The 18,396-nt window shown below is 39.6% G+C and overlaps 1 protein-coding gene across 1 annotated transcript in view; it reads right to left on the bottom strand.

Moving 5' to 3' along the window:
* The window catches only part of PTPRZ1 (protein tyrosine phosphatase receptor type Z1), a 183,983-nt gene that overhangs the window by 93,201 nt on the left and 72,386 nt on the right, over positions 1-18,396 (bottom strand). The window lies entirely within an intron of this gene.

The raw sequence follows: 18,396 nt of genomic DNA, 5'->3' as shown, positions 1-18,396 counted from the left end.
CTTTCAGAAAACGAGTATGGGGGAAAGGGCGCCTGGGTGACTCAGCAGGTTGAGCATCCGGCTTTGGATTTTGGCTCTGGTCATGGGTCACGATCTAGCTAGCTGCTAGGTTCCTGAGATTGAGCCCCACATTGGGCTCTGTGCTGACAGTGCGGAGCCTGCTTGGAACTCTTGCTCTCCCTCCCTCCCTCTCTCTCTCTCTCTCTCTCTGCCTGTCATACCTGCTCACACACTCTCTCTCAAAATAAATAAAAAAATAAATTTTAAAAAAGAAAAAAGAAAATAAGTATGGGTAAAGTCAAGATTTTACGTGGTTAATGTTTAGGGAAACTATACATAAACATACCCTCCATATGCCCTCGTCTACTCCATCTTGTTTTTTTGATAAAGGCATCAGAGAAGATTTTGACTTCCATGCAAAGCTCTCATAATGTGACAAAATGAACTTTGCATAATTTAGCCCCAGAAAGAAATAATCACTAGTCGTACCGTGCAATGGCCTATATAGCCAGGAAAAATTAGGTGATTCATCTCCTAGCGAGGCATCTACCAAAATCAATAGGTGCTGAGAACTTAACTTTATTTTAAAATCTAGCTCTATTCCTAGAGAGTGCTGGAATACAATATGCTTTAAACATGCACAGTGATGCATATTGTGGCTTCTAGGAACAGCTTTAATGATTTGAGTAATGATATGTTAATTTCACTGTAAAGAACAGGGACATGGGGAAAAGAAACTGCCTGTTTTACTAACGTCACTGTAAGAGAAGCAGAGAAACTGCCACATGAATCAGTAAGACCCTCTGTACTGCTTAAATTTTTTAATGCACTCCAATAAATTTCAAGCACCCTCAGGAAGAGTCTCATGATTGTGGTGCAGCAAACATAAAATTTTAAGTGGCTAGTAACACTGCGTTTGATTAATAAACCTGCTATTTCCCACATCATATAGTGACCATCTCTATGTGGACTCTAATTTGGCATATCCACCACTAAACACTTGACTTCTGCCCAGAAACAAACTCTTCCTACGACCTCTGCCATCCCCTGAACATAAAAGTCGTCCTCGTGGCTCGGTTTCCTCCTCACCAAGCCCTTTCGGGTCGACCTTCAAATTATATCCTCTATCAGACGGTTGCTCTTCTCCACTGTTACCACCCTAGCCTGAGCCACGGTCCCCGTGAGCCTGTCTGTGTCTTACTATTTCACAAGCAGCATTGCCATCACCTAGGAGATTGTTAGGGAGACTCAGGCCTCCACCATAACGTTGCTAAGTCAGAGTCTAATTTTAACGGGATCCCCAGGAGATTCATATACACATTAAATTTTGTGAGGCGATGGCTTAGATATATCTCTAGTGCCTTCTCACCAGTCTCCAGCTTCTTCTTTTGCCCCCCATCCACAAGGCCATTCTCCACTTTCGTTGTAGGCAGAATTCTGAGATGTCCCCCCAGATTCCCACACGCTGCTCTACATGCCCCTCATAATCTCTTCCACTCAAAGGTGGGCAGGCTGTGAATAGAATGGAATAGTCATTCCCTTGATTAGGTTACATTATATGATGAAGGTGACAGGGAGTCCCTGCTGTGATAGAAGGTCCTGTCATAGCAAATTGGAGACCGAGAGAAAGATTCAGAGTGTGAGAGGTTCTCCTGGCTTTGAAGAAGTACGCTTCTTCAAAGGTTGGAAGAGGGGTACAAATAACTAGGATCCGACAGCGCCCCCAGGCTGACAGCCAGCAAAAACAGACACCATATGCTAGTCACGAAAAGACAAATACTGTGCGATTCCATTTACATGAGATAGCTAAAATAACCAAATTCATGGAGAGAGAAAGTAGAACGCTGGTTACCAGGAGATGGGGAGAGGGGAAAGGGGAAGCTATTTACTGGGTACAGAATTTCAGATTTGCAAGATGAAAAAGTTCTGGGGAGCCATTTTACAACAGTATGAGCATACTTAACACTACTGAACTGCACACTTAAAAATGTTAGGATGGAAAATTTTGTGTTATGAGGTTTTTTTTGTTTGTTTGTTTGTTTGGTTGGTTGTTTTTTTTTTACCACAGCAGAAAAAGTGGTTAAGAGGGCAAAAACAAATAAACAAACAAAAACGGGGACCTGGACCTCAATCTCACAACAAGGAAGTGAATTCTGCCAATAGCCTGCATACGGCTTCAGGTGAGAACATAGTCCAGCATCTTGGTTTTACACTTATGAGACCCCGGGCAGAGAAGCCAGTTAAGTAGTCCCTCTCTGATCCTGACCCACGGAAGCTGCGAGATAACAAATATGTGTTTAGAGGCCACTCAATCTGCAGTAATTTGTTACACAGCATAAGAAAACGAATACAATCAGTAACTAAAGCAACCCTTTAAAATATATATCAAGGGGCCCCTGGGTGGGACAGTCAACTGTCTCCGACTCTTGATTTTGGCTCAGGTCGTGATCTCACGGTTTGTGAGTTAGTGTCCTTCTTGGGTTCTGTGCTGATAGCGTAGAGCCTGGTTAGGATTTTCTCTTCCTCGCTCTTTGCCCCTCCCTCACTCTCTCTATTTTTCTCTCAAAAATAAATAAATAAGCATTAAAAAAATATATGCATATACATATCAAATTGTGTGTCACTTCCTGATTTGGGTCTCCCCAACCCCTTTTCATCCCACTCAAAAGAAAATATAAGCTCTTTCCCATGGCGTAGAAATCCCATATAATACCATCACTCCCATCCTCTCTGATCTCCTTTCCTACCCCTCCGCATTAATCACTCTACTCCAGTCACACAGGTTCCCTGGAGCGAGGGAAGCCTCAGGGCTTGACACTTGCTGCCACCCTTCCTGGACTGCTCTGCCCCCGAAGTCTGCATGGCTCACTCTCTCACTCTCCTGCTTCTATCGGGTCTCTGCTCAAATGCATCTCCTTGGAGAGGCTTTCAGTGAACCTCCTGCATGAAAAACGTATCCCTTCCTTGGTCATTCTCAATCCCCTCTCCTCACGTCATTTTTGTTCTCCTAAGATATTAGGTTTATTTGTTTCCACACCCCAGAAGCTAGAAAAAAACCTGGCACATAGTATGTGTTCAATAAACACTGGCTTAATGACTAAATCAGACAAATAAAAAATGATGGCTTTTTTGTTTGTTTTATGAGTTTAAAATCTCAAAGAGATCTAACATAAAATGGCAATAGAAAAAAGGAAACATTTCTAAAATGAGCCATAGGTCATATTTGACTGTTTGTTATATGACAATTTTGTTGAGTAGTCCCTACCAAACTTCTGCTGACAGATATCAGGAAGACCTGATGTCCAACTTGTAGATTTGGACACTTTGTAGCACAATGATCCTAAGTGACTGGATTACGTTTGAAGTGTATCAAATGATTATACTGAGTGTGGATCCAGTTTAAAACACCAACTAGATCATGGTGCCAAGAAGAGCATATGTCCAAGAAGCCTCCCAAATTTTTGTAATTAAAAGACCAAAAAAGGGGCACTAGGATGGCTGTCGGTTAAGCATCTGACTTCGGCCCAGGTCATGATCCCATGCTTTGTGGGTTCGAGTCCTGTGTCGGGCTCTGTGCTGACAGCTCAGAACCTGGAGCCTGCTTCGGATTCTGTGTCTCCCTCTCCCTCTGCCCCTCCCCTGCTTGCACTCTGTCTCTCTGTCTCCAAAAAATAAACATTAAAAAATATATATATTTTTAAAGACCAAAAAAAAAAAAAGCCCATAAAAAGAACTTGAGGTTCTTCTTGAAAAGGACTCTGGAAACAAGGTTGTTTCAAATCATCATAAGTAGAAAGCCAAAGGAAGTAAACTAATAAAGTGTTGAAATTGTGCACAAGAACGAAACATAGATCAAGAAGCATTAGAGTTTACTTGTCTTTACTAATGAAATATTAGATTAATCTTATGCTTAACTACTATTTTTTAAATTCCCAAATTAATATTTTTAATGTTGAATTGGAAACCTCAGTGGTTAAAGCCAGGATGATGTGCCTGAGAAAGCAGGTGTACAGAATTCATTAGAACTATACTGTATCCACCTGAGTGTGATTAGAGACTGTCATGAAGGAAGAAATTAGGACTCACTGTGGTTGCAACAGAAGATTATCAGGGCGATTCACCCATAAGGAGGACGGCAGAGTACTAAATGTCAACTTTAGAAAATTAAAATAAATTATTCATTCACATAGTCATCCATTCTTTCATGCACATATTGATTCATCCGAATTAGTACCATTCCTATAAATTTCCTGTGCTTTCCTCTATGGGAGCACTTACCAGACTATATTTTGTTCGTTAATTTATCTATTTCATCTATATCTTATTGCCAAACTTTGAGTCTGGCACATAGTAGAAACAAATTAAATGCTTGTGATACAGTCTTTGTGCACCAAATAAATGTATTCAATACTTACATTCTGTGCACTCTCTATTCTAAACAGAATGAAAAGCAATTCTAGCCTCTGTGGGAGATATGCATGAGTTCAAGTTTGTTTGCTTGTCTATTTATTCTTGCATTCCAGAAGGTTGGGGCGTGTGTTAACTACAAAGTAGACAAATGTCTAAAGGAATAGATGGGATGGAAATAAATGGGAGGTCAAAAGCACACAATGGAGGTCTTGAGGGAAGGGGAGGATCTTGACAGGCAGAGGGAACCAAGAGCAAACCATGGTGGCGGAACAGTTTAGGCAGGGCTCAGAGAGAAGTGAGCAATCTAGCTTGGTCCAATAAGCAAGAGTGGATATCAAGCAATTCTAGAAGGAGATGAAAAGACAGACCGATCAAATGTCGCTGGTTAGGCCAATGGGAGGCAGGAGGCTTTGGAAGAGTAAGAAACTCACAGCTGCCTTATCAGAGAGATTAAGCTGGCAGGTATGCAGGATAAGAAGGAACAGGCTACTTAATTTGGGGCAGTTTCAAAGGCATCTTCTTTTTGTCTTCATTTGATTTTTATAGGATCCCTGTGCAATGGACTGAATGCCCCAAAATTCATGTTAAAAATTATAATCCCTAGTGTGATGGTATTCAGAGGCGGAGTCTTTGGAAGGTGATCAGATCATAAAGACAGAGCCCTTGTGAATGGGGTTAGTGCTTTTAGGAAAGAGATCCCAGAGAGATCTCTCGACTTTTCTGCCCTGTGAGGTTACAGTAGAAAGATAGTGATCTAAGGAAGCAGCCCTCAGTATTGCCTTGATCTTGGACTTCTAGCCTCCAGAATTGTGCAAATTAAATTTCCTTTGTTTGTAAGCTACCAGTCTAGGGTATTTTGTTATAGCCGCCTGAGCTCTAAAACACCTTGTACTTATCTGAACTACGATAAGTCTGCCTCTTACTCATATTGTAATTTCAGTATCTTTCTGAAAACTTGGCACTTAATTACATGAAATTTTCCTGAATGAATATGTACCTCAATAAGATGTATAGCTACTCACCCTTCAATGTCCTTGTACTGTACATCTTGACCAATAGAAATAGAATTCTAAATAGAAACACATTTTTAAATAGATTCAGTGTAGGGAAATATTTCACCAGTATCTAACTTAGGATTCTCTCTCTCTCTCTCTCTCTCTCTGCCCCTCCTCTGCTCTCTCTCTCTTTCAAAATAAGTAAACTTTAAAAAAACATTAATAAGAGCAAATATAAAGGTAATATTGAAGTGTGGACTGCAGTGATGATTGTAGTGTCTATTATTAATTGCCTCGAATTAACTCCATTCAAAATTCTACACCCTGTAAGTCAGAGCTTTATTTTTTTTTAATTTTTAATTTTAATGATTTTTGAGAGAGAGAGAGAGAGAGACAGAGAGACAGACGGAGAGTGCAGGCAGGGGAGGGGCAGAGAGAGAGGAAGACGCAGAATCTGAAGCAGGCTCCAGGCTCTGAGCTGTCAGTGCAGAGCCCAACTCAGGGCTCTAACCCACGAACTGCGAGATCATGACCTGAGCTGAAGTCAGATGCTTAACCGACTGAGCCACCCAGGCGCCCCATTCAGTGTTATTTTTCAATGAAAATTTAGCATTAGAATTTAGAACTCCAGCAAAATGGAAAGATGGTATGTTTAAGTAGACACTTTTCAGATGCTCAAGTCATCTGCTTGAGAAAGGGGGCTTTCTCAAAGACAAGAAACTAAAACCTAAAAGTGCTGAATAACAATCATTAAGTGATTTTATGTCACATCAGTAAAAGTCATCACGTAAACTGACTGAAAGCAAAGGAAGAAGGATGTCTGACTAACTTCCAATGGAAAAAACAAGAATGAGGATGAATTTACATGCACAAATCAGCATGCTTGTTTCTGTTTCTGGCCAAACAGGTTTTTTGGAGCTAGTAGGAGCAAAGCAGTTGTCGAATATAGATAATGGGTACTATTATAACTGGACTGAAAGCCGATCAAATGCAGGCAGTTCCAGAATGAGAAGCTGTTTAGTCAAGATCACATTTTCCTTTATCATCTGTTCTAATGGGACCCTCACATCAGGACAGCAGAAAATCTTGACAAGCCTGGCTGATATATCCCATTAAGACATGTCAAGGGAAGGTAGTTACCAATTTATGTAGAAAAATGCTAGCACATATGTTCCGTGAGCATTATGATATTTAAGAAAAGAGACCCAGGGGCACCTGGCTGGCTCAGTTGGTTAAGCTGACAGTGTAGAGCCTGCTTAAGATTCTCTCCCTCCCCCTGCCCCTTGCTCTCTCTCTCTTTCAAAAAGAAAAAAAAAAAAAAAAGAAAGAAAGAAAAAGTCCCATAAATATAGAGAAGAAACTAGTAGTTGCTAGAAGGGGGGTGGGGGGGGGTGGATGGACACAAAGGAGTTAAAGGGAGTGGAAAAGCAGGCTTCCAGTTATGGATGAATAAGTCACAGGGATGAAAGGCATAGGGAATATAGTCAATGGTATTATAATAGTGTTGTATGGTGACAGATGGTAGCTTGTGTGAGCATACCATAACATATATAGGTGGAAAAAACTTAACCGAAGTTCAACACAAATAGAGAAAGAGATCAGAAACTTACTTCAAAGTTCCTATTTAAAAATTTTAGGACCTTTTCAAGTTAGAAAAATCCAAAGTACACAAACAAAAAACCCCAGAAAACAACAACAGTAAAAACTACTGCTCTATAATGCAGCAAAAAATAAACTTAGGTTTTTGTAGACCCCAGGAAAAAAATAAAAACATTAAATGAAAAGGTCTAAGGACACTGACATAGTAAAATACTACTGGTCTTAATGTAAGTAATCAAAACCTGATCATCTGTAGTGGGTATAAATGAAGTCATCAAGTGAAACAAGAGAATGATGCTCATTCTACATAATAGACTACATACATAATAGGTTAATGGGCTACAATTAACCACTGCTTTAATCAGAAAATGAAATAAATCCTATAAAGAAGTAAAGAAGAATTTCGTTTAAGGCAAGAAATTACGGGGGTACAAACTGATGCAATAAACTACTAAAAGCAGCATGTTGTTCCGAGAATTTAGGAATGTTTTAAAGGATTCTTATCTGGAAGTGATCAAAAGAGAAGGGCAAAGGATGACTTCCAAGATCCTGAGTAGAGCCTGCCTGGGTGGATAATGGTACCAGTCATACTGATTGTGGGAATGGATGGAAAGAAAGACTTTGCATCTGATTTTGAACCTACAGACTTTGAGATGCCCATGGAAGTTCATTAGACAATAAAAATACAGGCCATTAAGATGTCTGGACTAGAGACAGGTTAGAGGACGTCATCAAAGAAGTGTAATTTAATAGATGTGGATATATTTCAATTAAACTTGATAGAGAAGAAGAGGGTCAATGATAAGACACTGGAAAGCACTAACATAAGGAGCATGAGGGAAGAGGAAAGCGCCAAAGGAAATTAAGAATGGCTGAATTACAAATTTAGGAGAAAATGGCATCATGAAAGTTATAAATCTCTCAATGAGAGATTATTCCAAAGTAGGAAGCATGCACAGCAGAGCCCAAAGGTCACGACTGAAGAGTACCCACTGGATTTGGTTATTTCTTAACAGCAAATCTCACCTTCCTAGAACAAAACAACTTCAGTGAAATGACAGCCCTGGAATTCAGACTACAGCAGGCACAAGAGTGAACTGGAGGTGACAAAGGAGAGTTAACAAAATGCTTTTTAAAAACTTGCTGTGAAAGAAAGAACAGCAATAGGGTAGCATCCAGAGGCAGATGCAAGGATGAGAAATGGATTTTGACACAGAAAGAGATTTATGCATGCAGAGAAAATTATTACAAGAAGGAGTTTGAAGTTAAGCGAGGTTCATGAACAAGGTCCACCCAAGGGAGGAAGATATAGGCCACGGATGGAGGATTAGTAGCTCATGAGAGGAAAAAACAAAACAAAACAAAACATAAAAACATCGAAGAAATGTGGATTTGTATTTAAGTGTTTAGAAATGGGAAAATGAGAAATTTGATGGTTCATACCACAGAGCCTCAGCTGTAAAGCAAGATCACATAACGTGAAAGGAAAAGAGATTTGGGAGTTGAGCACACCATTCAGAGGCACCCCACACCTGCCACTTTATCTGTAATAGGAATAATAATCTCTCACTCTCAGACTGTGCAAAGTCAAGGAGCGAAAACACGTACACGGGCAGATATGTGAATCTTTTTATCCCCTACCCCTGTTTTCTTAGGAAAACTGGAGGGAGACAGGACCATCACCTGTGGGGTGAGGCAGGGAGGGGACTGAGCTTGAGGAAAATCGTATGAAATAGGAAAATTGACTGAAATAGCAGACAGGAAAGACTGACAGAAGGCACCCAGAGCTCTGCTGATGTGGGAGCCATGAGTCTGCAGAGGCACCTCTCAGAAGAGTGTCTCTGTGTGTTTTTGTTTTTGCAAGTTCTGTGGTCCTGATGGGACAAGCTCAGAGGGTAGGGGGCTGCGGTCCTACAGCAGCTGACAGGACCACGAGTGGGTTGGAATTCTAAAAGGGTGGGGAACCAGAAGTTCAGCAAGAAAGTGCTGAAGCTCCGCCCCCCTGCACCCCGCCAATCTCAGATCTAGTATGGGGAGATAAAGGTAGTTTTTTAAAAAAGCTATTAAACAGTTACCACAGCATCCTCCATCATCTTTAAGCTAGAAAATAAGAGCGATGGTGACAAACCCCAATATCGCAGTGTTTCTTCTGCCATAGACTAGTATCAAATATTTAACTAATCAAAAGTGGAAAAATCCTCGTTGGAATTTAACAATCACCAGCAACCATGGAGAGTTCTTGTTACTGTTTTCTCTCCTGACAAGCCACCACTTCTGAAAGGAAGAAAAGGCTCAGGGTTTAGGTAACTCAGTGATTAATGTTATGACCTTTATATTTGCCTGATTCTCTCCAAATGAGTCCACTGTTTAATATTCAAGATTGAAACAGAAGGCAATGCAGGCTGATTAATTGCAGGACTTGTCTGTAGCATTTGTTGTTAACTGACTGACCTCAATGAAAAGCAGAGAAATGATCTATGGATTGAGGAGAGACACACAGAGCAAGATTTCTTTTCTTTGTTGCTACCGTCTGGCTACTACTGATGAGATTGCAAATACAGAACCCAAAAAGGAGCCCTGGAAATTACTCCTGGATTGGAATAAAAAATAAAAAACTCTTTTTGTAGAGTAGCTCTGAAAGTTGCCTTCGCCTCACTGTAAACTCCCCTGTGGTCATGAACTTTTCCTCTTCTGCAAAGGAAGCAAAGGAAAAAGCAGCACAATAGATAATGGTGGCTGCGTCGGTGGCAGGGACACTACTGTCATGACTGTGCCCAGTGCTCATTGTCCACATACTTATTATCGATACGGGGCATGGCCGTGGCTCTTTTTCCTACCTTTGGTGAAAGGACTAAGGATTCAGAGTTGAAGTCTGAGACACAGATATAACCTGATATTTTTCTATTTGTGATAGGGCTTTGGATCAATTTTCCTATAGTATGGTTTCATTGTTTTGGTAAGAGAACATGCTGCCTATAAGACCAAAGATTCTGGCTTACTTCCTATGTAAAATCATCATCTCCTCCTCTCTGTATGCACTTATCACAAAATAGTCTCATAAACCAAATCTCCCAGATGTATGCTATTGGTCACGAGCAAGGACTAAGAAAGAGGCTGCGGGTAAATACCACAAATCCATTGCTCCCACCAGGAATTCTTTATTTCATATTATCTCCAGATCCCATCAAAAGTTGATTCCATTAAATACAGCTTTTATTTGTTCATTTGTTCACTCATTCATCAAATACTTATGGAGTGTTTAATGTTGGAACTTAAGTGGTAAAACAACTCAGAAAAATAAAACAGTATCCATCATCAAGAACTCACGTTTTAGTTAGGACCCAAGACATATCAACTATTAATTCGAATATAATCTAATATGTACAAGAGAAGAAATAAGCATGGAATATTCCAGGGACACAAAAGAGTTTTACAGAATATAGATGGGAAAAAAGACAAAGAAAGAGTCCTGAATGACAAGATGCCTGAGACAAGTCTTGGACGATGGACAAGTATTTCAAATGAAAGGTGGGGAAGGAAGATAGGAAGAGAGAACAGCATGAGCACAGAAAAGAGAAAAAATGGGTGTTTGGGAAGAACAGTAGGAGGTTCTACTGACACATAAAATGCAAGGCAGAGAGAGAGGATATGGGTAAAAGTGAGCAGATGTTCAGGCTTTGAATGCCAGGACAAGGGGGCTGGACATCATCTGGTAGGCTATTGGAGGAATTTAAGTTGCAGGTGGCATGGTGTTACTTAAGTTTTATTAAAAGTCTGTTTGCCTTTTGCAAAAATTCCCTTTTCTCAGTCTTGCTACATTATATATGGGGCTTGAACTCACAAAGTGAGAGATCATGACCTGAGCTGACGTCGGCCACTTAACAGACTGAGCCACCCAGTTGGGTGCCCCTTAGCAATGATATTTAAATAAAAGAGTTTTTGAATATAAAAAATTCCAGTCCATGACAATTTATAAATCTGATAAAAAAAAAGCTGGCAACTAGTTTACATTATGAGCAGATTTATTGCAATAGTCCATTCAACTAGGAAGTGCCCCTACTTCTTATGTATATATAGATAAAGGCTCTTTTTTAGAAGGCTCTTCTTTAGAAGAGAAAGGCTTTAAACTAAGATAGTATGAGTCACTGCCAAGGGACTATCCATCCCAAATAAAGAAAAAGTTGTTATGCAAGCCAAGTATTTTTGATTTTCAATAAATTGATTATTCAAGGTTTTATCCCTTATGCAAAATAAAGATATACTTGTATGGATTCAAATGAATCTTAACTTATGTCCAGCCCAGTGGAAGATTCCTTAACAGTCTTCTCAGTAATGACAGATTTAAGTAGACTCTCTTTTTGGATGGGCAGGTTCATAGCGCTGGGGCAAAGGAAGTGAAGCAGGCCCAGAGAAGGGAGCCTCTTGAGAAGTTACAGAAATCCTAAGGAGGGTTTAGGATTTCCACAGGCAGTGGAATGTAAGGGAATGAAGAGGTGGGCTGGCTTTTGAGCCAGCATAACCTATATCTTTGAAAGGTTGGAAGGTCCCAGATGACATCTGTTTCAGACATTTTTTTACTAATTGATGCTGAGAGAAGGCCAGAATTAAGAGCAAGGTAAAAGTCATCAATGCACATGCAGAAGAGCCAATTCCTCTGTTTGCTCTGGTTTAGTTAATGCAATACCATATCTTCACATATGCCATTACCTAATAATAAATTACACCACATTTCTGAAATGTGTTCAAGGGGCGCCTGGATGGATCAGTCAGTTGAGCATGCGACTCTTGATTTCAGCTGAGGTCATGACCCAGGGTCATAGGTTTGAGCCCCACATTGGACTCCTCATTAAGCATGGAGCCTACTTGGGATTTTCTCCCTACCCTCCGCCCCCTCTCTCCTATTCCCAGATGCTCTCTTTCTCTTAAAAAAAAAAAATAAATAAAATTAAATAAATAAATAAATAAATAAATAAATATGTTCAAGATGGCCATATTAAAAAAGTTCTTCAAATAAATCAGTCTTTTTCACTGCCCAAAGACAAAACTTTTAAATTTTAGTAATACCAAAAAGTATTGCAAATGAAGTATTTTTTTTCTTCAGTGGTAGGTAGCAATGAGGTTATAATTATCTCAATTCCAAGAAGCCACTGATATCCCTTGTTTAAGAAATCTATCTGAAATTTTGAGTTTCAAAGAAGGTGACCCTAGACCATATCTCTATAAAAATCAACAAACTGGCTTAGCATAAAATGTTTATTTTCAACTACTTCACTGTAATTTCATTTGGTAGAACTCTAGAACACCAAATGGAGAAAACTTCCAGATCTAAGATCTGATTCCATACAAATCATGCCTTTTTACTGAATCACTTGGATTCCATTATCTCCTAAATGAAAAATGTATTTTGGTGAATGAGTCTTCTGATAGCATGTTCAAGGAGCACACGTCTAGGACCTGGATGGATCACTGGAAAGTGAACGCTGGCCACAAGTACACTTCTTTTTTTTTTTTTTTTAATTTTTTTTTTCAACGTTTTTTATTTATTTTTGGGACAGAGAGAGACAGAGCATGAACAGGGGAGGGGCAGAGAGAGAGGGAGACAAAGAATCGGAAACAGGCTCCAGGCTCCGAGCCATCAGCCCAGAGCCTGATGCGGGGCTCGAACTCACGGACCGCGAGATCGTGACCTGGCTGAAGTCGGACGCTTAACCGACTGCGCCACCCAGGCGTCCCCACAAGTACACTTCTAAATCCAAGTTTGACTGGCTGAACCTATGCTCTGGACCTGTAAGGGCTTGCTACTTATTGTCTTAGTTACTTTCTTTTCTAATACTTTAGGTCTGAAAACAAAAATATGAATTTTCCTTCAGTGAATCTAGGGTCTAGAAGAAGACATAGAGATAAACAAATCAATGCAATCCAATGAGAATTACAGGTAATCTAATAAAGACATGAAATATCAATTCCCTGCTTTCAAGTCTCAGCCAGATGGCCAGTCCCCTTGAGAAGAAGACAATGGGGTTTTCAATATCTAAGTGCAGCCCTCCTGTTTGGGCTTTTACTTTGCTTCTTCAGCTACATCTGGCATTGGGGGTCTTTACCATGTTCTGACAAGTCAGAGTCTCATAGTCTCTGGCCATAGCATGCCTATCATAGAGTCTCAGGATTGGGAAAAACCATCCTAGTTCAATTATCCAATGACTGCCTGAATCTTCTACAGACAATTAATAACCCTCTTAATAACAGGGTTTTCTGCCTCAGCTTAAATACCTCTGATGTTGGGGTCTCTTTATCTCCCCCAGAATAGATTATTCCAATTTTAGATTTTTTGGATGTTAGAAAGTCATTTCCTTATCAAAATACATTCTTCTTCAAAAGTAGTTTTCTCCCAAAATTGTGTCTACTAGGAGGCCATACAAAATGTTTAGTTATTTTTCCACCGGATGGTCCTATAAATATATGAATAGTGACTAAGAGATGAATAGTTTCCTGAGCTTTATCCTTTTCATGAGAGTCACACATGCTTCACAAATATCAAGACTCTTTACTAATTCTTCCTAATACTCTCCAATTTATCTATATTCTTTGGTTTTTGTTTTTTTTTAATTTGTCTATATTCTACATAAAGCTTGGCAAATAGAACAGGCACACATTCTTTATGGAATGAAATACGGAAATACAGATGAGTTTTTTAAGCTATAAAAGGTAACGGAAACTGTATCATAACAATAACAATAGTAATTTACATTTGTATGGTGCTTTCTTTGGGAAATAGCACGGTGTAAGATTGAAAGCACAGGTTCTGAAGTCAGACTTCATGGGTGAAAACGTTTCTTTACCATTCTGTTACTCAATATCACCCACTCAAAAATATGGACCATATTAGGATGAGCCTCATAAGATTTCTACGAGGCTTAAAGGAGCTAATACAGAGAAAACCACTGGCACGATGCCTGACACAAGGGGCTCTGCACTCTGTCCATTTTACATTCCACTCTTCCTCAATCACACCATTGTTTTTGTCTCAGTGCCTTTGCACTCACCATGCCCTTGCCTGAAACACTCATCTCCCTACTCTTCACTGGCTGGCTGCTTCTCTTTCTTCATATCTGAGCTGAGATAGCCCTCTGTTGGAAAGGCCCCCCTATTCTTGCTAAGCTCTTCTCTATCACATTATTGTGTTTATTCTTTTCATAATACTTCTCATACTCTGCAATTATCTTGCTTTCTTATTTTTCTTTCCCTAATCGAAGGTAATCAGAGCAGGGACCTTATCTTCTCTGTCATTGGTTATATCTACAGACACTAGCATTGAATGAATAAACTGATGAGTATCATCTACAATTATTATTGTTTTTGTATTTGTTAGCATTCATCATTTCTCTCAGTTCTCACGAGTACTCTGCAGTAGACAGATAAATGAATTTCCATTTTTAGAAGAATTAAAATGTGTAGGAACATGCATTTCACAAAGGTAAGAGGAAACATGGTCACAAAAATGAATAAATCCACTAGAACGCTCCAGATATTTCTAAGCAGCTACAGAGAATCCAGTTCACTGGAGCATAAAACTCCATTTCATGTGCCCCAGTTTGTCATATTAGGAAGTTTCAGCATGTGTATTAAAAGAAAACACTTATTTAGAACCAGAATGATAATGTTACCATGGCAGATCTATTTAACTTAGTCTGGAGTTGGCCTCATAAACAAAATTCTTCTAACAGAGGCTAAATAACAAAGTTTTAAAGAGTTACAAAACAAATTCTCACTGCAACATCCTGTTTTCATTTATTTTAGTTAGAATCCCTGGCACATCTGAATAAACGGAAGCTCACATTAAATGATGTATTTTTGAAGCCCCAGTATTATTTTCTAATCCAAATTATTTCTATAGAAAAATCATTAAACTCAATGTAGAATTACCAATTGAATTATCTTTGTTTTTCAATTAAAACTAGAGGGTAATTCAATAGAACTGAAACCAGTATAATTGAATTTCTGCTTTGGCAGGCACATATTTGCAGGCTCTATGATATTATTTTTCCTTTTCTTTTCTATTAAACAATTAAAATTTGCATGTATTTTCAAGTGAAAGAGCAACACGGAAGACTATAGAGCAAAATAGTAAGAGTCTCCGTTTTAACTTTCCCCACCTTCTACTCCTCTTCTATTTTTTTCTTTTTTTTCCCAGTGCAAAAACGGGGTTTTATTATAGCATGGGGACAGGACCCGTGGGTAGACAGAGCTGCCTTGGGATTGTGAGGAACGACTGATTATATACTTTTAAGTTGGGCAAAGAAAGATAAAGGAAGTTTCCGAAAGGAGTTTCCGGGGCACCCGAGTGGCTCAGTAGGTAGAGCACCCGACTCTTGATTCTGGCTCACGTCATGATCACACGGTCCTGGAATCAAGCCCCACACTGGGCTGTGTGCGGGGCCTTTTAGGGTTCTCTCTCTCCCTCTCTCTCTCTGCCCCTCCCCCACTGTTTCTGTATCTCTCAAAATAAATAAATAAACTTTTAAAAAAATTTAAAGACGACTCACGGTATCCTAGAGGTCTGGCTATTGTCAAGCTAAGGTTGCTTTTCACCTCTAGCAAAAACATTAACATTAAGATAGTTGTGAGTTCCTGGAGGAATGTCATTTTCTGCCTGTCTCAAGTATATGTTAATGGGCTGCAAACTGTAAGGAAACTGAATTTTATCTACATTTCCTTTTGCCTTTGTTCTCCTCATTATTCCTTCCCCTGAACAATTTTGACCCTTAAATTTATCTCTAAGGTTGTTGAGGGTGGAAGGTGTTACCTTCTGTAACTTCTTCCTGCTAAATAGGGGCCCAGAGATGTCCCTACTTAGGGGTCAACATTGGTCATATATATACATTACCAAAGGCAGAAGCAGCTGAATCCAAGGTAGGCAACATATAAGAACCCCCTCACATCTATATTAACTGGTTGTTGGTTGCTGTATAACCTTTTCTTCGGAAACCATTTTAAACTTACAGAAAAGGTTCAAGTACACAAGAAAGCCATTTATTTTCCTTGAAACATTTGAGAGGATGATGTCCTCTGTGGACATGCCCTCATCGCTGTTCTTAGGTTCTGACACCCATGCAGGTGTCCTACCTAATGCCCTTTTCATCATGGCCTTGTTCTGACATTCCACCCCAAGCCACTCACAATGCAGACATCCTCCTCACTTTATTTTTTTTTTCTTTTTTAACGTTTTATTTATTTTTGAGACAGAGAGAGACAGAGCATGAACAGAGGAGGGGCAGAGAGAGAGGGAGACACAGAATCGGAAGCAGGCTCCAGACTCTGAGCCATCAGCCCAGAGCCCGACGCGGGGCTCGAACTCACGGACCGCGAGATCGTGACCTGAGCCGAAGTCGGACGCTTAACCGACTGAGCCACCCAGGCGCCCCCCTCCTCACTTTATATGAACAAATACCTCATAATGCACAGCCACCACCCCAGATGACATCCTCTTCACCCTAAGTGGGTTCCAATACCTCACACCAGGCAGCCCTCTTACATGAATGTTGTCCTCATCTGACTAGGGCTCTGCTTCCCCAGAGCATCAGTCAATGTTCTCCATACTTCACTTAGCATCTGACACTCTGCCTTGGCCAGTCCTCCATTGTGGGTGCTTTCCTCCTCAGGCTTGGAGCTGGCACCTGGCTCTGGGCCACTGTTGACCCATTCTACTGCCACAGGTGTTTGTTTTGCTTGGCTTCTCCTAATGGCTTTAAAACTGAAATATTCAGGAAGAAATCAAATGGAAGGGAAATGAAAGAAAGTAGAGAAGAAGAGCTTGAGTTCTTTACCTATGCACGTAAATTGTGATACATGTACACATCCCTATAATCATTTTTCTTCTTACTTTTTGACGTAAAGGAGATCACGTTAAATATGTCAACATCATGTGCTTGTTGTCTCTAAATAGCAATGTCTCCGAGATCAATCCATGAATTCTGCCACATTTTTTAAAGTGGCTACATGGTATTTCACAGAAAGAATATACTATAACTTATTTTACAAACACACACACACACACACACACACACACACAGTATGGTTACTCACTCTTCTATTCTTGGGCATTATGATTGATTCCAATTTTCCTTATTAAAACCTAAGCTTCAATTAACATCTTTTCACACCTATATTTTTAATCTCACTATAGAAATCTCATCACATTAAAACAGTAACAAATTTTACAGAAACTATAATGCACTAATAACTTCTTTGATTTATGGCTTCTAGAAGGCTGCTCAAGCATGAAATAACAAGCAAAATGTCCAATCTTCTCTGATAAAAATGAAACTATTCCTTTATCTGGTATGATTTGAAGGGCACAAAAAGGCTCACTGACCAAAATTATCCCCTTCACAAACTGACACATGGCCCGAAATTCTCATGCAATTATTCTTCTAAGGATTCTACCTATAAAGGTAATCTGAAAGGTAAATATCTTCCCTGAAAGGGCTTCCATGAATGTATGAGTTCTTATTATTACTGTACCAGGGTGAAGTTCATCAGCCAGTAAAACAGTATTTGAGAACAAGTACTGAGAGATGAAGTTGCCAAGGACAGAGTGAACCACAAATTAGACTTTAGATGAAAGTTTGAGAAATCAAAGAGCAGACATCTGGCAAATTCCTGAGAACGAGGCTCAGCCTGAAGGACAGGTCTTTTGAAAGAGGGCATTCCAGGCACTGATGGGAGCTGGGTGTGGCATGGCTGAGGCCTGGAGGAGGCTACAGGGAAGAGCGGTGCCCAAGGAGCATCTCAGGACTTGCTTCAAGCCCGGGTGCACCTGCTTCATGTTTCTCTTCGGGAACGGAGAAAGATGGCCAGTGTGAAAACTGAGATGGCACCAAAAGTTGCACTTTGCGTTCACTGGTTAACTATAACTCGTTATTTTTGTAAATGATATTTCTTCTATCTTAACAATTTTGCTACATAAAAATAAGAAACCGTGAAGTAAAGAAAAACCAAATCTAGTTGATTAACTACAAAACAGAATTACAATCCAGCTTTCTTCAGCACTGTTACCTGAATGAAAACCTTACGTTACCAGTTTTGTTGGAGCAGTTGTAAGTGCTGTTTAGAAACATTAAGGCTGTGCCAATGTGAATATAATATATAAGAAATTGTGTTAAGTCACAGATAACAAGTACTGTGATATAATTCTGTTCAAGTGTGAAGGTAATACAGAATTTTTGGTTAAACGAAATCATGCCCTTGTCATGTCAGTTTTGTGAAGTAACTCTATGTTTAAAAATAAATCCTTCACTAAAAAATCGTTTATTTAAATTTTATGTCTTCTGGTTACAAGGATAATTACATAGAAAAATATCATTCATTAACTATGTTATCTTGTAAAATCCAA

This window comes from Panthera uncia, chromosome A2 (assembly GCF_023721935.1).
Source record: "Panthera uncia isolate 11264 chromosome A2, Puncia_PCG_1.0, whole genome shotgun sequence".
Taxonomy (NCBI): Eukaryota; Metazoa; Chordata; class Mammalia; order Carnivora; family Felidae; genus Panthera; species Panthera uncia.
This window is presented reverse-complemented; position numbering and strand designations above follow the sequence as displayed.